Raw genomic sequence first — 23,623 nt, 5'->3', positions numbered from 1 at the left:
ATTTCATACTAGAAGACCCGGCAGACGTTGTCCTGCCCTAAATTTGGCCTATCTGCGTACATTTTAATAAGCTTTTTCCGTCTGACTCTGCCCACCCCCTCTTTACTTTTTCCTAATCCTTTTATTCACTCCTCCCTTCGTCTTTTTCGCTTCATCTATCTCCATCTTCATCTCTTTCTCAATCTCCTTCTCTCTTTTCTCTTCTCTCAGTTTCTTCTCATTCTTCTGCATTCCTATCCCAGAGGCCTCTAATTAAGCATTTCGAAAGTTATCGAACTCATTTTCTAATGCAACATTCGTGGAAATCTCCACATTCACTTTTAGTATGCTGATAGGGAATCAAACTCCGACGATATATATAACTATGTTTCTACAAAAACTGAGGCTATACAAATGGACAATAAGTCTTAAATACACATAAGAACACAACTTACATTTTTAACGTTGGTATTACTTTCCAAATTTAATAGATTTTAAATGAATAAATTTCGCACACAATAAGTTTATTCTGATTATATGCGCGATGGTAAATAATTTTAAATTTATCAATAATTAACGCTCCCCCGCGCATACAACCGACACTTTTCAACGCACTTTACATTTTGATCTTTTCAAATGGCGCACCACGCCGTCATGGCGTTAGGAAGACAAATTCCACTCCCATTGCGACTGTGCCATGGAAAAGCGCCGTTAAACGGCATGATTTAACTGTGGTTGCTATGGTGGAACCATACAAGGTGGTAGTCGCGGTGACATTCCTGCAGCCATCATTAAAAGTTCCATATACTTTGTTTTTATGAACCGATGGACTAATGTCAAAATCGTACTGCGCTGAAAGTTGATGTGTCAAATCGTATAAAAACTACAAGTCAGCTATCACCTTGTATAGTTACGCCATGGTGGTTGCCGTTATTGGGAATTTTCCCACACCATTTATCTTTGGCGATGCCACCCGCGGGAAATTAACGAAAATTTGTTTTAACCACCCCAGGCAGACATGAGTGAGGGTGAATCCCAACCTTTTTCCTATCAACTAACCTCCTACCACCAGTCAGTAGAACGTTCAGAATGTGAATCTCACAAGCGGACCATAATAATATCTTCTAATATAAAGTTTGGCTCCTTTGTTCTCTCTTTACTTTGTGATGGCGTTCTAATATGTGAAAACAGCACACGAAAAGCAACCACAGTGTCGTCGCCATTGATTTTAACGAAAGGCGCAACGCTCTGCTGTGTTATACCGTATGAGCAACTAGCACTACTGGCTACTTACACCTATCAAGAAATGAAGCAAAAACGAGCAGGAATTGTGATGATTTTTTGTCGCACTGTTGTGATAGGGGAAAACGAAAGGAAGGGTAGGATGGGCAAGTTTTGTAGAGAAATGCTTATTAGAGCCAAGTGCACACTGCATGCACTGACAATGTAACGACATACTCGCACTTATATTTAGTGGCAGTTAAATATTTGCGGCTACAAGCTGCCACCTAATACTCGTACTTGGATTATTAAGGCCCGGTTTATCAGTGGTTAGTTAAGCTAAGCTTAAACTAAACTTGCTTAAACTCTAGTCAAATTTAAACTCCAGTTAAACTACTGAGCAGTTTTTCAGTCACAGTTTAAGGCCGCCTTTGGGGTATGCTGTTTTGTGCGGCAATATTGGTTTTCTTTTATTATCTAGATAATTTGTAGATACGGCAACAGCTGGATTTTCTTTACCCAACAAACATGATATGTCTAGTTCTGGAAGTGATATCCAACATCATTATTTAATTATTCTTAAACCAGATAGTTCTCGAGTTGATATCCAACTTCATTCTCCAGTCACTATCCAATTTTGAGAAATTTTGTAAAATTAAAAGTTTTCCAGTTGGTCTCCAACGTCATTAATATTGTAACGAATTTAGTGCAATTCTCCTTATTTGCAATCTTCTGCTAACATTCGAATCACTGAACTGTTGAATAAATAACTCCAATATTGAATAATGGAAAAATGGCCTTTATTAAAGTACTTCACAATAACACTTATACTTTGCAACTAGCTTGCTTATTAACCAAACTGACTGATAGCTTAAATGAAACTGATCTATAACTGACAGATAGCGTGCTTAACTGAAACTGCTTCTAGCGCCTCTACCGCTGATGCTTTTATACTCTGTGACTTCCTCGTGGCATCTTCTAGGCGCTTCCAGAATTTACTTAGTTAGTTATAAATTTCTCAGCTACAACAACAGATGTATAATTTTTATAGCTTCTCTTATACCCCATACGCTTGTATGTGTGAGCGACACTTCCACAATCACAATTGCATACCTTTAGGAGCATTTCAGATAATATATGTATGTGCTTGTGCGTTGCTCTCAGCTGCGTGTACCTACATATGTGTAGACATAATGATTGATTCGTTTATGTAGATACATAATGATTGATCTATGGATGTGCATGCAAGGCGCTGCTTAGCATCGGCTTAGAGATGGCAGCACCCCTTAGTTTTGCAAGAAACGATATAATATAGAGACATTGCATAGACGAAAAATCGTGTGAGGCAAGCTTCACAAAATTCTAGTAGGTCACATTCACCACTTACCATAGCAGAATTTGTTAAACTACCACTGTCTGTATTTATTATTTAACAATTATTTGTGCACTTTTTATTCAGGTAATGTGTTCAGAATTTTAACTTTTACTCTCTAAAACTCCAATCAGTGTATTTCAGTGCTTAAATTATGTTAAAAATTGTGTTAAAGTTTTTGGTGTGGTGAAAGTGACCTACTAGAATTTTGTTACGCTCCGCTGCTTTCCACCGAAGTTCGCGCATGCAATATCTTTATATTCAAAAATTTTTGGTTTTGCTAATATTCGTAACAATATTTTCCAATTATTATCCTAATTTCGGGAGATTTTGAGAAATGTACAGTTCTCAAATGCATATTCAACCTATTTTCCTGTTGTTATCTTATATTATATATCGAGTTGAGGTGGAGTTGAAAAAAATCTCCAAGATGGTACCAACACCAACAGATGTTTATTGTGAGAAGTAAACAACTGGTTGATAGCAGTCACAAATCACCTACCCAGATTGCGTATTCACGAGTTCAAAATAGCTTCATTCTGCGCATCTACGTCACAGTTGACTGCTTGAGCGAATGAAATAAAGAGAGAAAAAACAAGAGCTAAAGGAAAATGACGTATGAATTGCCCATAAAAAACAGCTGATCTTTTGTTTACATGCACAATGCGCAATCCATTGTGAATCAAACTAAGTGTGATATCTTATCTGTCAACTGCCTGACTTGTTATGGGGGCGCCATGGTTCAATTATGTACAGGTTGGCTCATCTCATCAGCTGATTTTATTTATGTCATTGCATGGTCGAAGGGATTGTCAAAAGGAGATGGCAAACTCAAAACAGCCAACACATTGGCAACATTTTACTTACACATTCAAAAACTGCTAAGTTTTATCTTTCATTCCATACCATTCGCACCAACACCAATACACAGATTTTGACAATTTGAACAGACATATTTTGTTGCTTTACAGATGTGCCAACCTGTATATAGTTGAACCATGGGGGGCGCATAGGCCGGCTACCTTCAGCGTGTGATAGAAAGAGATACAGAATGAGACAGCGATAGTCAAATACAAATCAGGTGATCCAATCACTTTGGAATTTTGATGTCTATGCATAAGATGTCACACGTATTAATCAAGAATAAATTAATAAAAAATAATAAAGTAAGTAAGTAAATTAATCAAGAATAAATTATATAGGCGGCCGCCGTGGTGTGATGGTAGCGTGCTACATCAACATCATTTAATCATATATTTGAGTCCAGTTAGAGAACCGCAAGTTGTTAATTATTTTTTTCAACTTAAGTAATAGAATATTTTGCTTTATAAAAGTCCCCTCTTTTGCTGAGTACGCTATGATTCTTGAGTTGAGCCACTGTTTCGAAACAACTTTTGAGATTTTAGAAGTATGCGTAGTTATCAACATGAGCTCTAATGGTACTCAAGACGAAATGCTTGTTGGGTATTTTGGACGCCATTTCGTACGAACGCAAATAACTGATAGGTTAACTAGAGTTTAACCCTAGCAGATCGGCCGCTTAAGCTAGCTTAAACTTCCGTTGAAGTAGACTGATAAACTGCAGAATAAGTTTAAGCGTAGTTTAACTGTCAAGCTGAGGTGAACTTGTACTGAAAAACCGGGCCTAACTGTTGTAAAAAATCTTAATCAAACCGATGGACAGGACTGATATATTTAATGGAGGAAGGTATGGGTTTTAGTAAATATATATTGTACTTAATTCTAGGGTAGCAGGTGAGGAGTTTGATTGCCTGATATCGGTGCCTAGCGTCATTTAGTATAGCAACGTTTAGAGGGTTACCAAATTAACAGCAGCGGCATATGGACTACACCTTTCCGTCCCATAGGAAACTGCTTTGAAATCGGAAAAAAGGTGCTGGGTATACGTATCTTCGCCAAGATTTGTCATATTATGAACACTTTGTCGACAGCCGACTTAACAGCTTTCAAACGACACTCATTTTGCGAAATTAGATTTTAGACTCGCACGTACTACAGCTGGGAGCAGAAAAAAAGGGACTCAACTATTTAGATATAAGACTCTGGAATAATATATTGGACGCGAATACGACATGCGACTGAGAAGATATTTTAACAGATATCATTGATAGCAAGTTAAAGACAAACGCCGGAATGAAACAACAGAAAGCAAAAGGAAGCTGCTGAAGGACATCACTCCAACTACGCTAGAGTGTTGCTCTGAATTCGCGTTCCTCATGTTGCTGACGACATAGCTACAAAATATTTCGCGGCTACGTATGGCAGTATTACGGATATGAAAAGCACTTTTTTAGTATGAATCCGGAATGCTCCCACACTAGCACCGAATGCTGGAAATGATTTGTTTGACCAATCGTTATTTCGGGTTACCTCACCTTGTATATCTCTTAAGATATTGCACACAATCCTCCTCCTCCGTGCATATGCAATTGCGCAAGTAATTACAGAATCCGCTGCCCAAGGCGGTCCGACTGTGCGAGAAAATATAAACACTTTTCCTAATTTTAGTCAATAAATTGCTAACCTTTCCGCTTAATACGAAACACATACACCCTTATCGCGAAGTTCGCGCGGAAAAGTGTTCGCCTTCACTTTTTTTGTTCGGATGAACTTTTTTCGTCTATCGGCAATTTCGGGCGAACAAAAGCTCATTGAAACTGCTGTTGCTCTATTGTGAATTAGCAGCGAACAAATAGTTTACTTGCAATTGTGTAGACTTTGTAAACAAGCATATATTTCCTGAAAATACAGCAAAAATAGGGATAAAAATGTATAAAAAAAATGTTTAGTATTGCACTTAGGTCGGTATTGGTTGAGCGGGAGGCGAATATAAATGTGAAAGCGATTCGAAGGCAATTAAGGGACAGTTCTAATCCTTTGGAGCTAAGTGATTCACTATAATTTAAAAATTACTATTTTCAGACGTTTGAATAAAAAGTTAACTTTTTTTCAATTAGTTTTCGGCAATATTACGGGCTAAACAAGCCAGCATTCTTTGCTAGATATTCTTACCAACTCCTTGCCACCATTGAAGAAAAACTTTGGAGTTCCGCCAATTGTAAAGTTGAGCGCATGTCTTCATTTTTTCACTAAGGGAGGACATCAAAAAGGCGTTGGAAAGGACCATGAGGTAGGTCTTAGCCAATCTTGTTTCAGTGAGCTACTTTCAGGAGTGCTGAACATTTTGGAACCGTTGCTTTGTCTACAATGGACACAATGCATAACTTGGCCAACTTTAGAAGAGCAACGTCAAACTGCACACAAAGCACAAAGTTCGGAATACCAGGAGTTGTAGGATGTTGGGTCCGCCTCCTTTCCCCTTCGCATAAATTGCATTTTTGGACGCCTTCTTTCGTGGGTCATTCCTAGAAATATATACCTTGTCTAAAAAAAAGAATTTACATACTTAGCAATAAAGGAATTTTACTTTTTTCCACTCAGCTTCACTCTTAACAGGTGTACCAAGGCTATTTGAACATAACGTAAGCTGCTTCCAGAAGTCCGGCACTTTTTCCCGATCATCTTGTCAAGCAGCATTTCCGATTGTGCCCTATTTATTTATTTATTCCTAATAATAAAAGTGCATATAATTATAAGAATATAAAATTTCAAAACAAAAAAAGTACTTACATTTGGTTTTCCTCTCGTTCGCCTGTAAAATATAAGTGAATAAATTTGAGTTTCCCCGCAGTTCATTTCGCCCGAACAAAGAGCCAATAAGGCCAAACCTTTTTCGAACACGAAAAATTGTTTCCTCTTCAATAGGGTGAACAAAAACTGTGAATATTTTCGGGTGAAAAAAAAACTCGCGATAAGGCTGATTGCCACATTGCCCCGCTTATGTTTAGAGCTGTCGGTGAATAAGTATATTTAAAGCACCTTTAACGGTATGTTTGCTATTGGCCATTCTTGTCGTAAGGGAAATAATACATGTTGCGTTCCATATGGATCAATTTGTTGTTGCATTTGCATGTAAAATATCTATCCGTATCTGGATCACTGTTCTTTGGAACGCAAGGACTGTGTAGTTTCTAACGAACATGTTGCTAGACGTGCAAACATTAACTTTCAAGATTTTTGACCCTATTGGGGCTAGAAATCGCCAAATTGGGTAGATCTGGTACTATAAATTAACTTAATGAAGTCGATAAATATCAGCACAGCTACCAAATTGCCTATATAAGAATGCAAAGCATTGATTTAAGATTAACCCACGAATTTCCATTCAATAAAATTAGCTTTTTTCCAATTTGATTGGTCATTAATGTAACTCTTACAAACTAAAAAAAATATATTCAAATAAACCCGAATCTCATGTGACCCACATATATAAATTTTAATTACTTTTTTAATACAAAAAAAAAAACAACTCTGTAACTTAAAAAAACGTCTTAGTTGTTATTTGAAAAGCTATTAAATTATTGCATATACACTGCTGTTCAACTGAATAGGTTCAACGTTTTAAAATATCAATAGAAAATGATTCTCTTTGTTTTGTTGATTTTTCGACAGGGTGGATGATTGATGTATACTGGAATGATTTTCCGTTATCTCTTGTCGAATTTGGTTTGGTGACAAACCGGATTCGGCATTGTGCCATCTTCAGTGACACTAACAAGGAATGACGGAAAATCTTCCTGATATATATTTTTTATTCCCACATTATTATTCACAATTTGGTGAAAACCTCTTTTTTGTAATTGTGGTAAATCGTTCCAAAACGGTTTAGTTGTTAGAAAGGTATATATTGTAAAAGTAAGTATGGATAGGTAGATGCTCTGATGATGGAATTGGGAGTGGCAGCGGGAGAGTTAGTTAGATGCGGAGTAAGTTTGTTTAAACGAAGTCTGCTTTTGGCGATAATGATCTCGCTAACTCACAGTTTGTAGTATTTTGACAGTATTTTCTAAGCCGACATTTTCAAGAGCAGACCTTAAGGTGACCAGTGTAACAGCTTACAACCCACAACCTCCGTTTCGGGTACTTAACGTTTGAGTAAAGAGGAGCACGTGACAGTTGACAAGGATGTTACTATGCATCGGATATTAAAACTTTGAGTAGCGCTCAGCATACTGTAGTCTTTTGGACGATGAAACCCCGGTGCTTCTTCTCCGTGAATGATTCTATAATGCTGATTCTACATAGTTGGAGTGACTTCTTATCCGTTCGTTATGTGTTGCAAAAAGCCTATAGAGGTAGTAAAAAAAAAAAATTCTACAAGTACAATTGATATTACTAAAGGTCACAGTGCATCAAGGTATTAGACCTATTATCATGAAAGAACCCGCATTTATTCCTCATCTATGTCATATGATCAGGGCCGGATTAACAAGTAGGCAGAATCGGTGGTTGCCTGGGCCTCCGATTTTAGGAGGCCCCCGAAAAATTAAAAATACTTCTAAAATTCTGGGAAGCACATTCGAACGTGACGAATTAAGTTTACGATTCATTTGATATCACATTGGAGGCTCTAGGAATCATAGCTGATGATGAATCACAAAGTACTGATACTCGTTATGAGGCGACGTGTGTTGCGAATAAAATGCAAAAATTCGAATTTGGTTTCATGTTGATTTTATGGAACTCCATTTTGACTGCTACGCCTTCCGTGAGTAAAGCCATTGTAAAGTGAAAAAGCAGATTTGAAACCGTGTGCTTTTATGTACGGATCGTTAGAAGAGAGTTTAGTTTCATTCCGTGAAAAGTTCAACGATTTCGAGGAAAAAACAAAACTATTATTACCTGGTGTACGTTATACAGAAATCGTAAAACGTACTCGTCATAGAAAAACAACCTAATAACGCAAAGGCCTTGCGATGATTTTAGGACAAAAGGTTTCCTCGAAAGTATCGACAATCTTCACAGTGAAATCAAACGACGTGTGAAAGTGTATATGGAAGTTTCAGAGAGATTTGCATTTTGAATGCTACGCCTTCCGTGAGTAAAACCATTGTAAAGTGAAAAAGCAGATTTGAAACCGTGTGCTTTTATGTACGGATCGTTAGAAGAGAGTTTAGTTTCATTCCGTGAAAAGTTCAACGATTTCGAGGAAAAAACAAAACTATTATTACCTGGTGTACGTTATACAGAAATCGTAAAACGTACTCGTCATAGAAAAACAACCTAATAACACAAAGGCCTCGCGATGATTTTAGGACAAAGGGTTTCCTCGAAAGTATCGACAATCTTCACAGTGAAATCAAACGACGTGTGAAAGTGTATATGGAAGTTTCAGAGAGATTTGCATTTTGACTGCTACGCCTTCCGTGAGTAAAACCATTGTAAAGTGAAAAAGCAGATTTGAAACCGTGTGCTTTTATGTACGGATCGTTAGAAGAGAGTTTAGTTTCATTCCGTGAAAAGTTCAACGATTTCGAGGAAAAAACAAAACTATTATTACCTGGTGTACGTTATACAGAAATCGTAAAACGTACTCGTCATAGAAAAACAACCTAATAACGCAAAGGCCTCGCGATGATTTTAGGACAAAAGGTTTCCTCGAAAGTATCGACAATCTTCACAGTGAAATCAAACGACGTGTGAAAGTGTATATGGAAGTTTCAGAGAGATTTGCATTTTGACTGCTACGCCTTCCGTGAGTAAAACCATTGTAAAGTGAAAAAGCAGATTTGAAACCGTGTGCTTTTATGTACGGATCGTTAGAAGAGAGTTTAGTTTCATTCCGTGAAAAGTTCAACGATTTCGAGGAAAAAACAAAACTATTATTACCTGGTGTACGTTATACAGAAATCGTAAAACGTACTCGTCATAGAAAAACAACCTAATAACGCAAAGGCCTCGCGATGATTTTAGGACAAAAGGTTTCCTCGAAAGTATCGACAATCTTCACAGTAAAATCAAACGACGTGTGAAAGTGTATATGGAAGTTTCAGAGAGATTTGCATTTTGACTGCTACGCCTTCCGTGAGTAAAACCATTGTAAAGTGAAAAAGCAGATTTGAAACCGTGTGCTTTTATGTACGGATGGTTAGAAGAGAGTTTAGTTTCATTCCGTGAAAAGTTCAACGATTTCGAGGAAAAAACAAAACTATTATTACCTGGTGTACGTTATACAGAAATCGTAAAACGTACTCGTCATAGAAAAACAACCTAATAACGCAAAGGCCTCGCGATGATTTTAGGACAAAGGGTTTCCTCGAAAGTATCGACAATCTTCACAGTGAAATCAAATGACGTGTGAAAGTGTATATGGAAGTTTCAGAGAGATTTGGATTTCTCATCAACTTTTCTCTAAGTGATGGAGACCTCCACGAAGCTATAAATAACTTAGTTACTTTTTATTCTAGAGATTTTGAAGAATTTTTCCTTGAAATGAAACAATTCCAAAGTTACGTGAACTCCAGATACACTGATGCACAAAAAACTCATAGTCATTAGTATAAGATTCTAATGGAAGATCAATTAGCCGATGTATTTTCTAACACAGAAATAGGTCTTCGAATTTTTTTAAAATTAATGATCACAAATTGTTCTGCCGAACGATCCTTCTCGCAATTAAAAAGAATTAAAGCTGCTGAAAGTGTTACAACGCGACAAGAGCGACTCGAGATGTTAAGTATACCTTGCATTGAGTCAGACTTATTAAACAAAATCGATATTGATGATATAATTTATGAATTTGCCGAAAACAAATGTATAAAGCATAATGTTTAAAATGTAGATAGTAATTTTATTGATATTATTACAGTTTGACAATAAAATTTTTTGAAAGATATAAGTTTGCATTTTTTAATCGAAAAAAGAAGGGAACGGACGTGAAAAAAGTGCCCCAAATTGATGGTTACCTATGGCCCCGTTGATGGTTAATGCGGCCCTGCATATGATTCCACAACATGGCATGCCTTCCCCAGATAAGTACACTGACAACTCTGTGGATGTCTTAACACAATGAAGTATTGTACTTTTTTAAATCTTAACAGCTGTTTAAATAAATTTGTCTAAAAAAGATATTTTCTGATGATCAGCAGTGTATATGTAAATATAGATGATTTTGTAAGTATGCAATAGTTGCCATTAATGGAAATAAATTTCTTCAGCCTTTTAACTACTGACATTTAAAATTTGAACAAATGCTTAATTCCTAATTGACCAACCAGTCTTCTTATCATTTCAAGTTTAAATTGTTCATTAGTTTTTTTTTTTGTTTTTGATTTTATCCCTTGATGCTTGTTGTGTATGTTAATAATGTGATCAATTTGCTTGCCACCTTTATACTACAACAAAAAACAATGCCGCAATTAGGCAATATGACATTGCCTATTTTAAGCGAATGTGTGTCTAAATAGGAGTGTTCGATAAACATTGAAATGCTTACAGTTTAGTACAAAAAGCGTTCCATAACGAAACGAAACTTTCAAAAAATTTTAAATAGTAGCCGTGTTTTTTTTTTTTTACATGTATATATGTAGATCTATAATTGCGGTTAAAATAAAATGGCTATCATCACTAAGATAACGTTTGGGAGACCCGTCTAGCGACAATTATTGAAGACTCGCGTCAGTGGCAAATAACTCGTTACAAACCCCGATGTACAGAAAAGCGGAGATACGCAACTCTGTTGGTCATATAGTGTGTAAGCAGGTGTAACCTATAGCAAAATCGTTTGCGATTAATGGTGGACTTGTGTAGAGATAAATTGGAGATACACATTTTAGTTGCAACTGAGTATAATGCATACTGAAATTTAGCAGTACTAATTTTCTGCGCAATATTTTTGTTTTTAGTTTCAAAATTTTGTGCATAAAAACGCAACTAAAATCAACTTTCTTGTGAAAAAAGTGAACCATCAGAGACCGAAATAATTTTCCCGTGTTATTTACATTGCTTTTATTGTTAAAAATGTTAATGTAGAACTAAAATTTAAAACATAAACAAAAACATGTCAAACTCACTAATTTTGGGAGAATAGTGGTCTCGCTTTGTCATGGTTGAAATTGTTTTTGTGTTTTGAAGTTCCGATAAAGTTTCGTCAGTTTCTCGAGCTTGTATTCCAAGACAAAATATAGTAGTGTCATATAGATATAAACAACCATTTTAAAATCGAGCACATAGTACGAATAAAATTTTGATTACTACCAAAAAACGATTGTATTTCCCAATTGTGTATAGACAGCCAACACAGATTATTTCCCGTGTAGTTGTGGAACAGACCAATTAAAGAAACATATTTACATACACATATACATCTCTGTTTATGCCCATTAGCACCCGTGGTCAGCGTTTTGTTTATGCCTAATTCGCTTTGCTTTCATTTGAGTGTAAATTTCCATTCACCTTTGAAGTTTTCGAAGGATTTTTTTGTTATTATTGCTTATGTAGGTCACTAAGTTTTTGCCATTGGCAAACTATTATTTTTTTCTATAATAATAATAAAAACCATATGGTAAGTTAACGGTGTTTAGTTGTTGCAATAAACAATATAGACCAACTGTTTGAAGTATATTATTTGTATCCACCGGCGCAAAAAGAGTTCAGAAATATAACTTGCATGCAGTTCTTGAAACTGCCACGCCCCTTTCTGAAAAATTCAAACTTATATACGTTCGCCATATATGTAATACTCCTATATTGCTAATAGAAAATGCTCGAAATGTGTTTTGAATTCGAAATCAAAACAAGACAGCCTATAAAGTTTTTGTGATTGTAGCAGCATAAGTGTGACAAGAAAATAGTAAAATTTAGGTACATTCGATTATTGAATACAAAAACAAAAACGTTTAAACAGTAATATATCGGTACTCTGATGTTTGGGAATGTACCTAGCCTTTTGTAGCTATATAGGAGTATTACATATATGACGTTCGCAAATATTTCAAGTAGAAGTCAAAAATGCTGTACCTCGATTGCTTAATAGAATAGAACTCTATCTCCATCCGAGCTTAAATTCAATGTATTTTCTCATCAGCTGAGGCGTTTATGAAAAAGTTCTTTGATAGGGCACTCTTCAACCGATTTCTGAGAGATAGCATTTTTTGAAGGAAATTCTGAAATAAGACGTTTTTAAAAAACGTTCTTTGATGGGGCGTTTTCGTACTGGCAGCCGAGATAGGTGATATTTCACTCAGCCGTCGATATGAAGGAGATCGGTTGGAAGAGAAGAGGAAAAGAGAAGTTTAGAATGGGAAAGAGGCAGCGAAAAATTCCCTCAAAATAAAATGATGCGCCAAAAAAGAAAGGGAAAGGGTTAGAAAATGGAAGAGAAAAATGACAAAGAAGAAGAAAGAAATGGAAAGGAGGAGACGGACGAAAAGAAACGGAAGATAATAAGTTCTTTTCTTCTTATCATTCGCCGCGCTCAGAACAGCAAAGGTATGTTTTCTTATGACGCCCGAACCTCATCTATGTAGAGAGGTGGAAATACTTCCCACAAAAGACAGTAACAAATGCTAATGACACAGTTTCTGTTAAATACTCAGAAACGAGATCGATGAGGCCCCGCCTCCTAGGAATAAGATGAAACATCTCCGCAAGAAATACGAAGAAATCGGGTGCACAAGAATTCAGCTATTTGAACAAAAAAAAAAAAAAAACACAAACAGGCCCTTAACCTCATCAGCAAAGAGTCAACAAATTCTTGTGCTGAAAAATGTCTGGCAAATCCATTTATCAGAGTCCAATACCCGAAAATCGCAGTAGAAGAAGGCAGACTTCCCAGGTAGATGACCGTTCCTCTGGCACATGTTCGATCTGAATATTTGAATGAAAGAGAGTGGGAAAAAAGGGATAAAGAATAGGATGAAAAAGTAGACGAGTAATCAAAACGGTAGGAATTTTGGTAAGTAGAAGGGGGAGAGTGGGTGGTGGTAAGGTAAAGCAGACGGGAAAAAAGGTGGCGAAAAGGGACGGAAAAAGAGAGAAAGAAGAAAAGGAACAGGGAGCGTACTTTAGAGCAAGATTTAAGCTACAAAAAAATTTGTGGGAAGGAGGCCGAGCGCCTAGACAGATTTTCATAGAATTTTTCATAACTATAGCTTCAAGTAAATAGAACATTGCTGCTATACCTGTAGGTTTTTTTGCTCGAGCATTAAGCATTGAAAGCATTGAGCCTACTGTCTGAATAAAAATTTCCTCGGTAATTCCTTTACGTACTTCGTATGTTTATTGGTATATGGTTTGTGTGAAATTGGAGCTCCGATGGAGCTGGTGGAGATGGAGATGAGAGGAAAAAAGCAAGTAGGACAGATACTAAAGAAACAAAGAGAAAAGTATGGTGAGAGTGAGTGTGAATGGCTAAGAGAAAAGTTGAGGAAAGAAGAGATGTGAAGAGAACCAAAAACAAATGGAAGTAGTATGGAAACAAGCTCCCGGCTGACAGATGTTAAATAGTAAGCGAAATACTTTAACCAATCGGCATGGTCCGACCAGTTTTTCCTCCCATTCGCTGGAACCATATAGTATAAAAGATATGCTTCTACTACTCGCCTACTGTAGCTGGAGGGCTACTGAGGTTTTCTTGATATTTTTAATTGGCCTTTGTTGCCAATAAGAATGAATGACGGGCATCCTATGCTAGGCAACGATCTAATTTGTTTAGTCGATTAAGCGACAATTAATGATGTTGATTATCGTAAAATCACAGGACGATCAATAAGAGTAAAATGTATGACAAGTTCTTAAATATACTTTAAATTAGTACAATTTTCAATAATAGGCTACTTACACATATGAAAACTTACGGGGAAATATTTAAAAATCAAAATATTATTAAACGGCACTGAAGCCATACCAGGCCATCAGATCTCAATTAAAAAATCAGTGCAGTACTTAATTGAAAATATATGCCAGGGATGCACCTTAACGTTAAGCTAATGGTTTATCAAAAAATTTCCACCGTTTCCGTTGAATTATCAAGATAAATTGTATCTCGCTTTTAACCGAAACGAAAGCTTTCGTTAACGTTAAAAACGTTAACAAAAATGTGATTATGTTTGAATTGTGCTGGCAATGCTATAGCCATGGTGAAGCCGTAAGCTGGTAACAGCGAGCGGACATACACACAAACTCCATGTAATTTGTTTGTGTAATTCGTTGGTGGTAATGTCAAAAATACTCTGAGAAATGTTCGTACTGTCAAAATTCATGAAAAAAGTTGCAATCAACTTGCTAATGCTTTCATTTTTATCAGCTTTACCAGCATAGTTTGAAATTAATAATCAACATAAACGATTTGATTTCGTTTTGCTATGGCAGAAAACGAAACAAAATCATTTCGTTAATTTGACGTTCTTAACGTTAATAAACGAAACGAAATGACTTTGTTTCGTTTATTAACGTTAATTATCGTAACGAAATGATATCGTTTCGTTGGTTAAGCATGCCTGATATATGCCATTAATCTTATCATTGTGCCAAAATTACAATTCGCCATTCAATACAAATTTATTTAGTAGCAAAAAGTTATTTTATTGAGATGTCATGATATATATTTTAATAAGACATGTAAGTAAGTATGTATTTAGCTACAGAATTGGCACAACAAAAAAATCAGGTGTGGCTGTGGCAAATTAACAATGGACTAATAGCTTTAACTACTATTGCTGTGAATTCCCCACTAATCCAGTGCATATAAATGTGCCAATACAAATGTTGATAAAACTGATTGAATGTTATGCGCATGACCGACTACAATGTAATTGTCTGGATATCATGTGACTAATGCAATATGATGTGATGTGATGTTGATGTGATAGTTGATATTTAAAGTACTTGTTAAAAATTATTTTTAAATAATATAAAAACACACTTAAGCGCTGATACATGTATAAGTGAATATATACATATTTATCCGTCTACTACTTATATGGTTTTTGCCTCTGTGCAAGAAGTTGGATCGTTGCCAATTCACTATCAAAATTCCATTAATAATAATCTTCAAATGAGGTCGTACCTGAACTCGTGAAATTTCTGGTCTTAACTGGTGTTTTTTTTTTTGCTTTATTTTCACTTTGTAATTTTTTTTAGCTTGTATACGCTTATTTTTAATTAATAAGGGAATTTTTTGGTGTTAAATTAAAATTTAGACGCATTTACATAATCCGACACCGTTATAACGAATTTTAGGTTTAAGCTTTCAATAGTTCAACCATTGCATGTCATTAGTCAAATTTTAGTTTACATATGTATAAAGGAGTGTTAATTTATATAGTAATGCTTGTTTAATTAATGACCTTCTTCATTTCTTAACACGTTGACAGTTTGTGATTAATAATTCAACGCAAATATTTTGTTTATTGTAATTCAGCTTGAACTATTAATATGTCGTATGTCAACAAAAAAAAAAAAAAAAAACAATTGACTGTAATTTTAAGTACCTACAAAAAGTTTTTACTAATTGACTTACATCTTTTGTAGTTCCATCGAATAAATGTGGTATTTAGCAGAAATGTTTGATAATTAATGGACACGATTAGTTAATATGCCATTTAACACAATGTATTATCACCTTGTCGGATACTGCATAACTTCGTATCACGAATATTCATATCCCCTCAAACCACGCAGCATTAAAAAGCCAAAGATGTGACTTTGATAATGGTGAGATTTTTTCGATTAACAAATGGGATCATGATAATCCCAAAGACTTCCGCAAAATGTTGTATGGTTCAAGGTTGTGAGCAGGCCTCAACTGTTCACTTTACCTCAGCTGCATTTTTGGACTAAAGGCGATCCTACAATAAAGTTCGATTGTAAATAATAGAATATTCTGGTATTGAATAGCCCATTCTAAAGTGGATAGAGTTAGCAGAAAGCGAGATCACATGATATTTGAGGACGCAGACTCCTCGCGTTGTTTATTGTCAACCTTCTTTAGAGCCTTGTGCTGCAGAGAGCATACTGCGTTAACTCCCGAGAAATGGGGTTAGATGGTAACTAGTTTACGCGGATCACGGAGTAATATTGCTATTTAGTATGCGTGCATTAAGAGAATTAAGTGTATTAGTAGAGACCTCAGAATTCAGTGTATATGCAAACGGCTTTCGAGCTACCAGTTTAGTATCAGTAAGATCGTGTCTGGTAAGTCAGTGTAGAGTGTGATCTATGAAGATTTCATAGGAAAATAAGATGGTCAATAATTTAGGTCGGCGTGTATCGTGTCTTAATGGCGCAGAAGCGAATGTGGGATATTTGTACCGTTTGAAGGCTCTTGAAATATATCTGTCACCCTCCGTTTAATAATAATTGAAAGCGATTGTAATTCTGTCTGCCTTTAGGAGAAAAGAAGATGAATTATTTCAGAAACCGAGCCCTGATCTAATAGGACTGACGTAATGAGGATGAAGGGTTTGAAAATTTGGTGGTATAAATCTTCCAAAGGATCGCATAGCTTAAGTTACTATCCCAGCAGTCTTCCAAAGAATTCTAATTCCATAGGGCGAAACCCCACCTTTTCGTCAAACATTTTTCATTAGTTATTTCACGATGTGTGCAGTTAGAGATAGCCACAAATCATTATATGATTTTGTTCCAGCATATGATAGATCACAATAAATACAGCGACAGCTTCGAGGAAATCGTCGTGATTGCCATTATTGGCAATCGTGTTTGGAAATTATGATTTCAACTATATGATGTTCGTATCACTGTGCAAACACAGCTCCGGATAGAAATCATTGCGACTGAGAAGTCACAGTTAACGATCACGTTTATCCTCAAAAACGGCAGAGTCTGATAACTGGAAAGACGGCGCTTCATCGAGCCAGCAATTCAGACAGGACTTTCTTAAACATAACCACTGGAAATAAAATCAAACATCCATATCTACTTTTGTTCTTTTTGAAACACTCCCAAAAGCAAAGTTTATAAACTTCGATGAGTGACTGAAGGAAACAGTAACAGTCAAAAACTACCGTTTGTGGCAAACAGCCTACGAATGACCAACATGTGCTTTTTATCATTATCGGCTTAACAAAAACACCCAAACGAATATATCTACATACACACATGCACAAATTTTCTCGTAGGTAGATAAATAACAGCGATCGCATGGTTGTTTAATAAAATGACCGGTTCAAAAACAGCTGATCAAAGCATGCCAGGTGTATAACAACGGTATAGTAAACAGAAGCAAAACAAAATAAAATGCAGTAAACAGATGATAGAGAAGTAAACAAAAAATACGCAAAATTTTGTTTTCATTCATAAAAACTGGAGGCAATGATCGCCACTAAAAAGTTCATCCGCTCATGAGAGTGTTCATTATTGATTCAGAGTTGTTTCTAACAAACACGAGTGAATAGTGAGATAGAGACTTGGAGAGTGCCAAATTAAAATAGCAAGCGACTTAAAACATAGCAACTTCTGTGAAGCAACAAACAGACGGTGTTGCGCTTTCGTGAAGGGCGCATGCGTTTTATCGTTTTGTAAGTTAAATACGGTGTTGAAGAAAAAGAAAAGTTTATGAAAGTTTGATGTAAGAGTGAAAAAAAGAAAAGAAAAAGTGAAAAAAGCAAATAAAAAAATACTTTTTTCAAGACAAAACTACTGGGGAAGTGCATACAATCATTTGATTATGATCATAGATTAAGTGCGACATATAAAAATAAAATAACAATAATGTTTTCGCTCACGTTTTAACAAAATTTCAAGCGCTTAACTTGAAAAACGTGCCACAAATTCAAAAAAATCGTGATAATAGTTTTTGTTTTAAGCATTGTCGCATCAATGTAACTACATCTGTTTTAAACGTAAAAGCAAATATATTAGTAAAATTTGTGCAGCTGTGACGTTTATCACATCAACAAGTTTCATCGCTACAATCAATATTAAATTCATCACTCCATTGTTGGTTGTATATTTAGGTTTTTTTTTGACAACAGATACTATGGATTATTGCTCGTAAAAGTGTTGTTGTCATTATGCAGTTAATGTTTGAAATCGAAAGTGTTTTTTGTTTGCCACTAATGTGGCAAAATGGCTACAAAAAAAAAAAAAAAACAAATTGTGGAGACATAGCGAACAAGTGCGCACAACAAAAGGAAATGCAAAAATATGCACACAATTTCAAAAAACAAAAAAGTGCTGTTTGCACGACAATTAAATTGTTATTAGTGTTGCTATGTGGTGATCTTAGATCGCTATTTGCTGTGTGTCGATCGTTGATTTTTGTAGAAAGAAAAATTTATGAATATTGACCGAAGATAAAACATGGAATGTATGGGCGGCGAACTTAATTTGGTCCCAAAAATGTGACGGTGCACTCTTTCTGCAAAATTTTGAAAATAGTGTTTTTTCCTTCAGTGTAATGTAAACTTGTGGCCAGACAAATTATCGATTTCCGCGTGCCATAAAATTTGAATTAATGCAAAAAAATGAAATGTTGCAATAAAAAGCACATAAAATTAATTAAGTGTGCTTATAAAAAAAAGCAATATAATTATAGCTATTAAGCGAGAAAATAATTGTAAAAATATGTAATAGATCATTGAATTACAATGGCATGTAAAATATAAAAATCACTTGAAATGGGCTTAAGAGGATTTTTGCAGATTTATGCGCTTTTGCAATGATTTTATTTCTTCAGCAATCTATCTACTTAATAAATATTACTTTTTTAAGGGTTTATTTACTAAAAAATGAAGATTATTAAATAAAGTAAACAGATATTAATCTAAAATACATATAATTTTGAATAAATCTTTACTTTGCTAATTTCCAATATTTATATTCTTTAAGGCAGTACACATTTTTTATTTATTTTGCCGTTTTACTTCCTTTTTTATTTCTTTTTCGACGATACCAGTTTTTTTGTCCGTTTTTAAATTTTAGTCTCTGCTTTTTAATTTTTTTTTTAAATATTGTTCCATTTATTATTGTTATTTTTTTTGTAGTTTTTGCTTTTTATTTAAAATTAATTTAGTTTCCCTTTTCATAGTATATAATCTTTTATTTTTGTATTTTTTGTTAATTTTCAGTCTTTTAGAATTATAGCTGTTTTTTTATATTTTATTCTCTTTTTTTTCCTTTCTTGCATGTGGTTTTTTGTCCTTTTCACCTTCAATGACTTTATTATTTTATATTAATATTAATATTTTTTTTTTATTAATTATATTTTTGTTTTTAATGTTTTATAACTTCATTGCTTTGTTTGCTAAATTTAAGTTCATTTTCTTCCTTCCTTTAGGCAACTTTGTGCCCTTGTTGTTGTTGTAACGATAAGGTTGCTCCCCGAAGGCTTTGGGGAGTGTTATCGATGTGATGGTCCTTTGCCGGATACATATCCGGTATGCTCCGGTAACTCCCGACCATCTCGGGAACGATTTATATGGCCACATTAAACCTTATGGCCATACCTCCCTCCCTTCCATGAGGAGCTTGGTGTCGCCAGAGCCTCGTCTGTTAGTGAAACGGGATTCGCCGCTCGAAGGTTAGGTTGACAATTGGGTTTGGAAAAGCTATATATTGCGCAGGCAACCTGAAAAGGTTGTGCTACACAACCCCTCGAATCTGGTATTTTAGTCGCCTCTTACGACAGGCATACCTACCACGTGTATATTCTAACCCCCTAACCCGCTGGGGGTACTTTTTGCCCTTTTCACTTTCTATAATATTTTTTTTTTACGCAAGTCTGAAATAAATATTTATATAATAAAATATTTTTTTGATTTGCTTGAATTTGCTACCATATTTCAATAAAGTTTTTGTTTTTTATTTTCCTTCACTCTTCATTTGGGCCGAAAAAGAAAATCTTTGGACCGAACTGCGACTTAGTTACAAGTTTTAACTTTTTAGTTATTTTTAAAAAATCTAAAAAAAGACACAAACAAAAAAATTATAGGTAAATATTCTTTAAACGGGTTTGAATTCAAACTTTAATGTTGTTGTTGTTAAGCGGAGTAATACCCTTAAGCTTAATACAAAAAAGCATTTCAAAAAATTTTTTTATTTATTGAAATTTAATAGTTTATCATTTTAAACTATTTATTTATTATTTTGAAATTGTGAATAAAGTTATCTAATTTTTTTTTATATTTAAAAATACATCAATTTTGGCAGATTTGCATATTTTAAAGTTTTAAAATAAATTTCCAAAGAAAAAATGTATTTAATAATTTCCTAATTTTTTACAAATATCAATATGTACCAAAATATTTGAAAAATTATTTTGATATTCTTTTAATCAAATTTTTTACTATATAATTTTTTTTAAGAACAATATGAAAAAAATTTCAAATAAAAAAAATTTTAAAATTAGATTTTTTTAAATATTTTTTTTTATTATTTCACTAAGAATAGTTTTTAAAAAACATTGTACAGTACAGTTGTATTTGTAGTTTAAATATATATACCAAAATATTTCAAGTAATAAGAGTAATTTAATACCAAATAATTTCAATTTTTTTATACTCAGTTGAGCAGAGCTCACAGAGTATATTAAGTTTGATTGGATAACGGTTGGTTGTACATATATAAAGGAATCGAGATAGATATAGACTTCCATATATCAAAATAATCAGGATCCAAAAAAAATTTGATTGAGCCATGTCCGTCCGTCCGTCCGTCCGTCCGTCCATCCGTTAACACGATAACTTGAGTAAATTTTGAGGTATCTTGATGAAATTTGGTATGTAGGTTCCTGAGCACTCATCTCAGATCGCTATTTAAAATGAACGATATCGGACTATAACCACGCCCACTTTTTCGATATCGAAAATTTCGAAAAACCGAAAAAATGCGATAATTCATTGCCAAAGGCGGTTAAAGCGATGAAACTTGGTAGATGGGTTGACGTTTTGACGCAGAATAGAAAATTAGTAAGATTTTGGACAATGGGCGTGGCGCCGCCCACTTTTACAAGAAGGTAATTTAAAAGTTTTGCAAGCTGTAATTTGGCAGTCGTTGAAGATATCATGATGAAATTTGGCAGGAACGTTACTATTATTACTATATATGTGCTATATAAAAATTAGCAAAATTGGATGAAGAACACGCCCACTTTTTAAAAAAAATTTTTTTAAATTCAAATTTTAACAAAAAATTTAATATCTTTACTGTATATAAGTAAATTAAGTCAAAATTCAACTCCAGTAATGATATGATGCAACAAAATACAAAAATAAAAGAAAATTTCAAAAGGGGCGTGGCTCCGCCCATTTTCATTTAGTGTGTCTAGAATACTTTTAATGCCATAAGTCGAACAAAAATTTACCAATCCTTTAGAAATTTGGTAGGAGCATAGATTCTATGACGTTAGCTGTTCTCTGTGAAAATGGAAGAAATCGGTGGAAGCCACGCCCAGTTTTTATACACAGTCCACCGTCTGTCCTTCCGCTCGGCCGTTAACACAATAACTTGAGCAAAAACCGATATATCTTTACTAAACTTAGCCCACGTACTTATCTGAGCTCACTTTATCTTGGTATAAAAAATGGCCGAAATCCGACCATAAGCACGCCCACTTTATCGATATCGAAAATTACGAAAAATTAAAAAAATGCCATAATTCTATACCAAATACGAAAAAAGGGATGAAACATGGTAACTGGATTGGTTTAATAAATAAATGTAAGGCGCGATAACCTCCGAAGAGATCTAAGGCCGAGCTTCTCTTCCAATTTGCGTCGTGCTCCTCTTGCTTTTCCCTACAAATTGGCCGGACGGGACCTACATGTTTTATGCCGACTCCGAACGGCATCTGCAAGGCAGATGAGTTTTCACTGAGAGCTTTTCATGGCAGAAATACACCCGGAGCGCTTGCCAAACACTGCCGAGGGGCGACCCCGTTAGAAAAATTTTCTTCTAATTGAAAAACCTTATTTCTAAAATTTTGATGTTGCTTTGCCCGGGGTGTGAACCCAGGGCATACGGTGTGGTAGGCGGAGCACGCTACCATCACACCACGGTGGCCGCCTGGATTGGTTTATTGACGTAAAATATAACTTTGGAAAAAACTTTGTAAAATGGGTGTGACACCTACCATATTAAGTAGAAGAAAATGAAAAAGTTCTACAAGGCGAAATCAACAGCCCTTGGAATCTTGGCAGGAATACTGTTAGTGTTATTGAATATATAAATAAATTAGCAGTACCCGACAGATGATTTTCTGGATCACCTGATCCACATTTGGTCGATATCGCGAGAACGCCTTCACATATACATCTAAGGGCCACTCGCTTTTAAAACCCTCATTAATACCTTTAATTTGATATCCATATCGTACAAACACATTCTAGAGTCAACCCTGGCCCAACCTAATGACGATATCTCGAAAAGGTATTAAATTTTTTGTTAAAATTTGAATTAAAAAAATTTTTTTTTTAAAAAGTGGGCGTGTTCTTCATCCAATTTTGCTAATTTTTATTTAGCACATATAGAGTAATAGTAGTAACGTTCCTGCCAAATTTCATCATGATATCTTCAACGACTGCCAAATTACAGCTTGCAAAACTTTTAAATTACCTTCTTGTAAAAGTGGGCGGTGCCACGCCCATTGTCCAAAATCTTACTAATTTTCTATTCTGCGTCATAACGTCAACCCATCTACCAAGTTTCGTCGCTTTATCTGTCTTTTGTAATGAGTTATCGCACTTTTTCGGTTTTTCGAAATTTTCGATATCGAAAAAGTGGGCGTGGTTATAGTCCGATATCGTTCATTTTAAATAGCGATCTGAGATGAGTGCTCAGGAACCTACATACCAAATTTCATCAAGATACCTCAAAATTTACTCAAGTTATCGTGTTAACGGACGGACGGACGGACGGACGGACGGACGGACATGGCTCAATCAAATTTTTTTTCGATCCTGATTATTTTGATATATGGAAGTCTATATCTATCTCGATTCCTTTATATATGTACAACCAACCGTTATCCAATCAAACTTAATATACTCTGTGAGCTCTGCTCAACTGAGTATAAAAATACGAAAAGAAATATGCGTTAGGGCATGTCGCTGAAAAAGTTGAAAATGTGCCCTCTCCTCTGGAATTTTGGCATCCTTTATTCGTTCCAACAGAAATATAAAAATAATTCAGATATCATTCGTATGTTGTTATCAGAGTAAAAAATTATTA

At 35.0% G+C, this 23,623-nt stretch overlaps 1 protein-coding gene across 2 annotated transcripts in view; it reads left to right on the top strand.

The window, feature by feature from the left end:
* The window catches only part of LOC137251092 (uncharacterized), a 320,986-nt gene that overhangs the window by 105,523 nt on the left and 191,840 nt on the right, over positions 1-23,623 (top strand). The window contains exon 1 of one of the 2 annotated variants that reach the window (XM_067785074.1): positions 17,959-18,297. The exons of the other annotated variant lie outside the window; for it this stretch is intronic. The gene's annotated coding sequence lies outside the window, so the exon portion shown is untranslated. Of the gene's footprint in view, positions 1-17,958; positions 18,298-23,623 lie in introns of those variants that run through there. 2 annotated transcript variants of the gene reach the window in all.

Source organism: Eurosta solidaginis, chromosome 4 (assembly GCF_040869045.1).
Source record: "Eurosta solidaginis isolate ZX-2024a chromosome 4, ASM4086904v1, whole genome shotgun sequence".
Classification (NCBI taxonomy): domain Eukaryota; kingdom Metazoa; phylum Arthropoda; class Insecta; order Diptera; family Tephritidae; genus Eurosta; species Eurosta solidaginis.
This window is presented reverse-complemented; position numbering and strand designations above follow the sequence as displayed.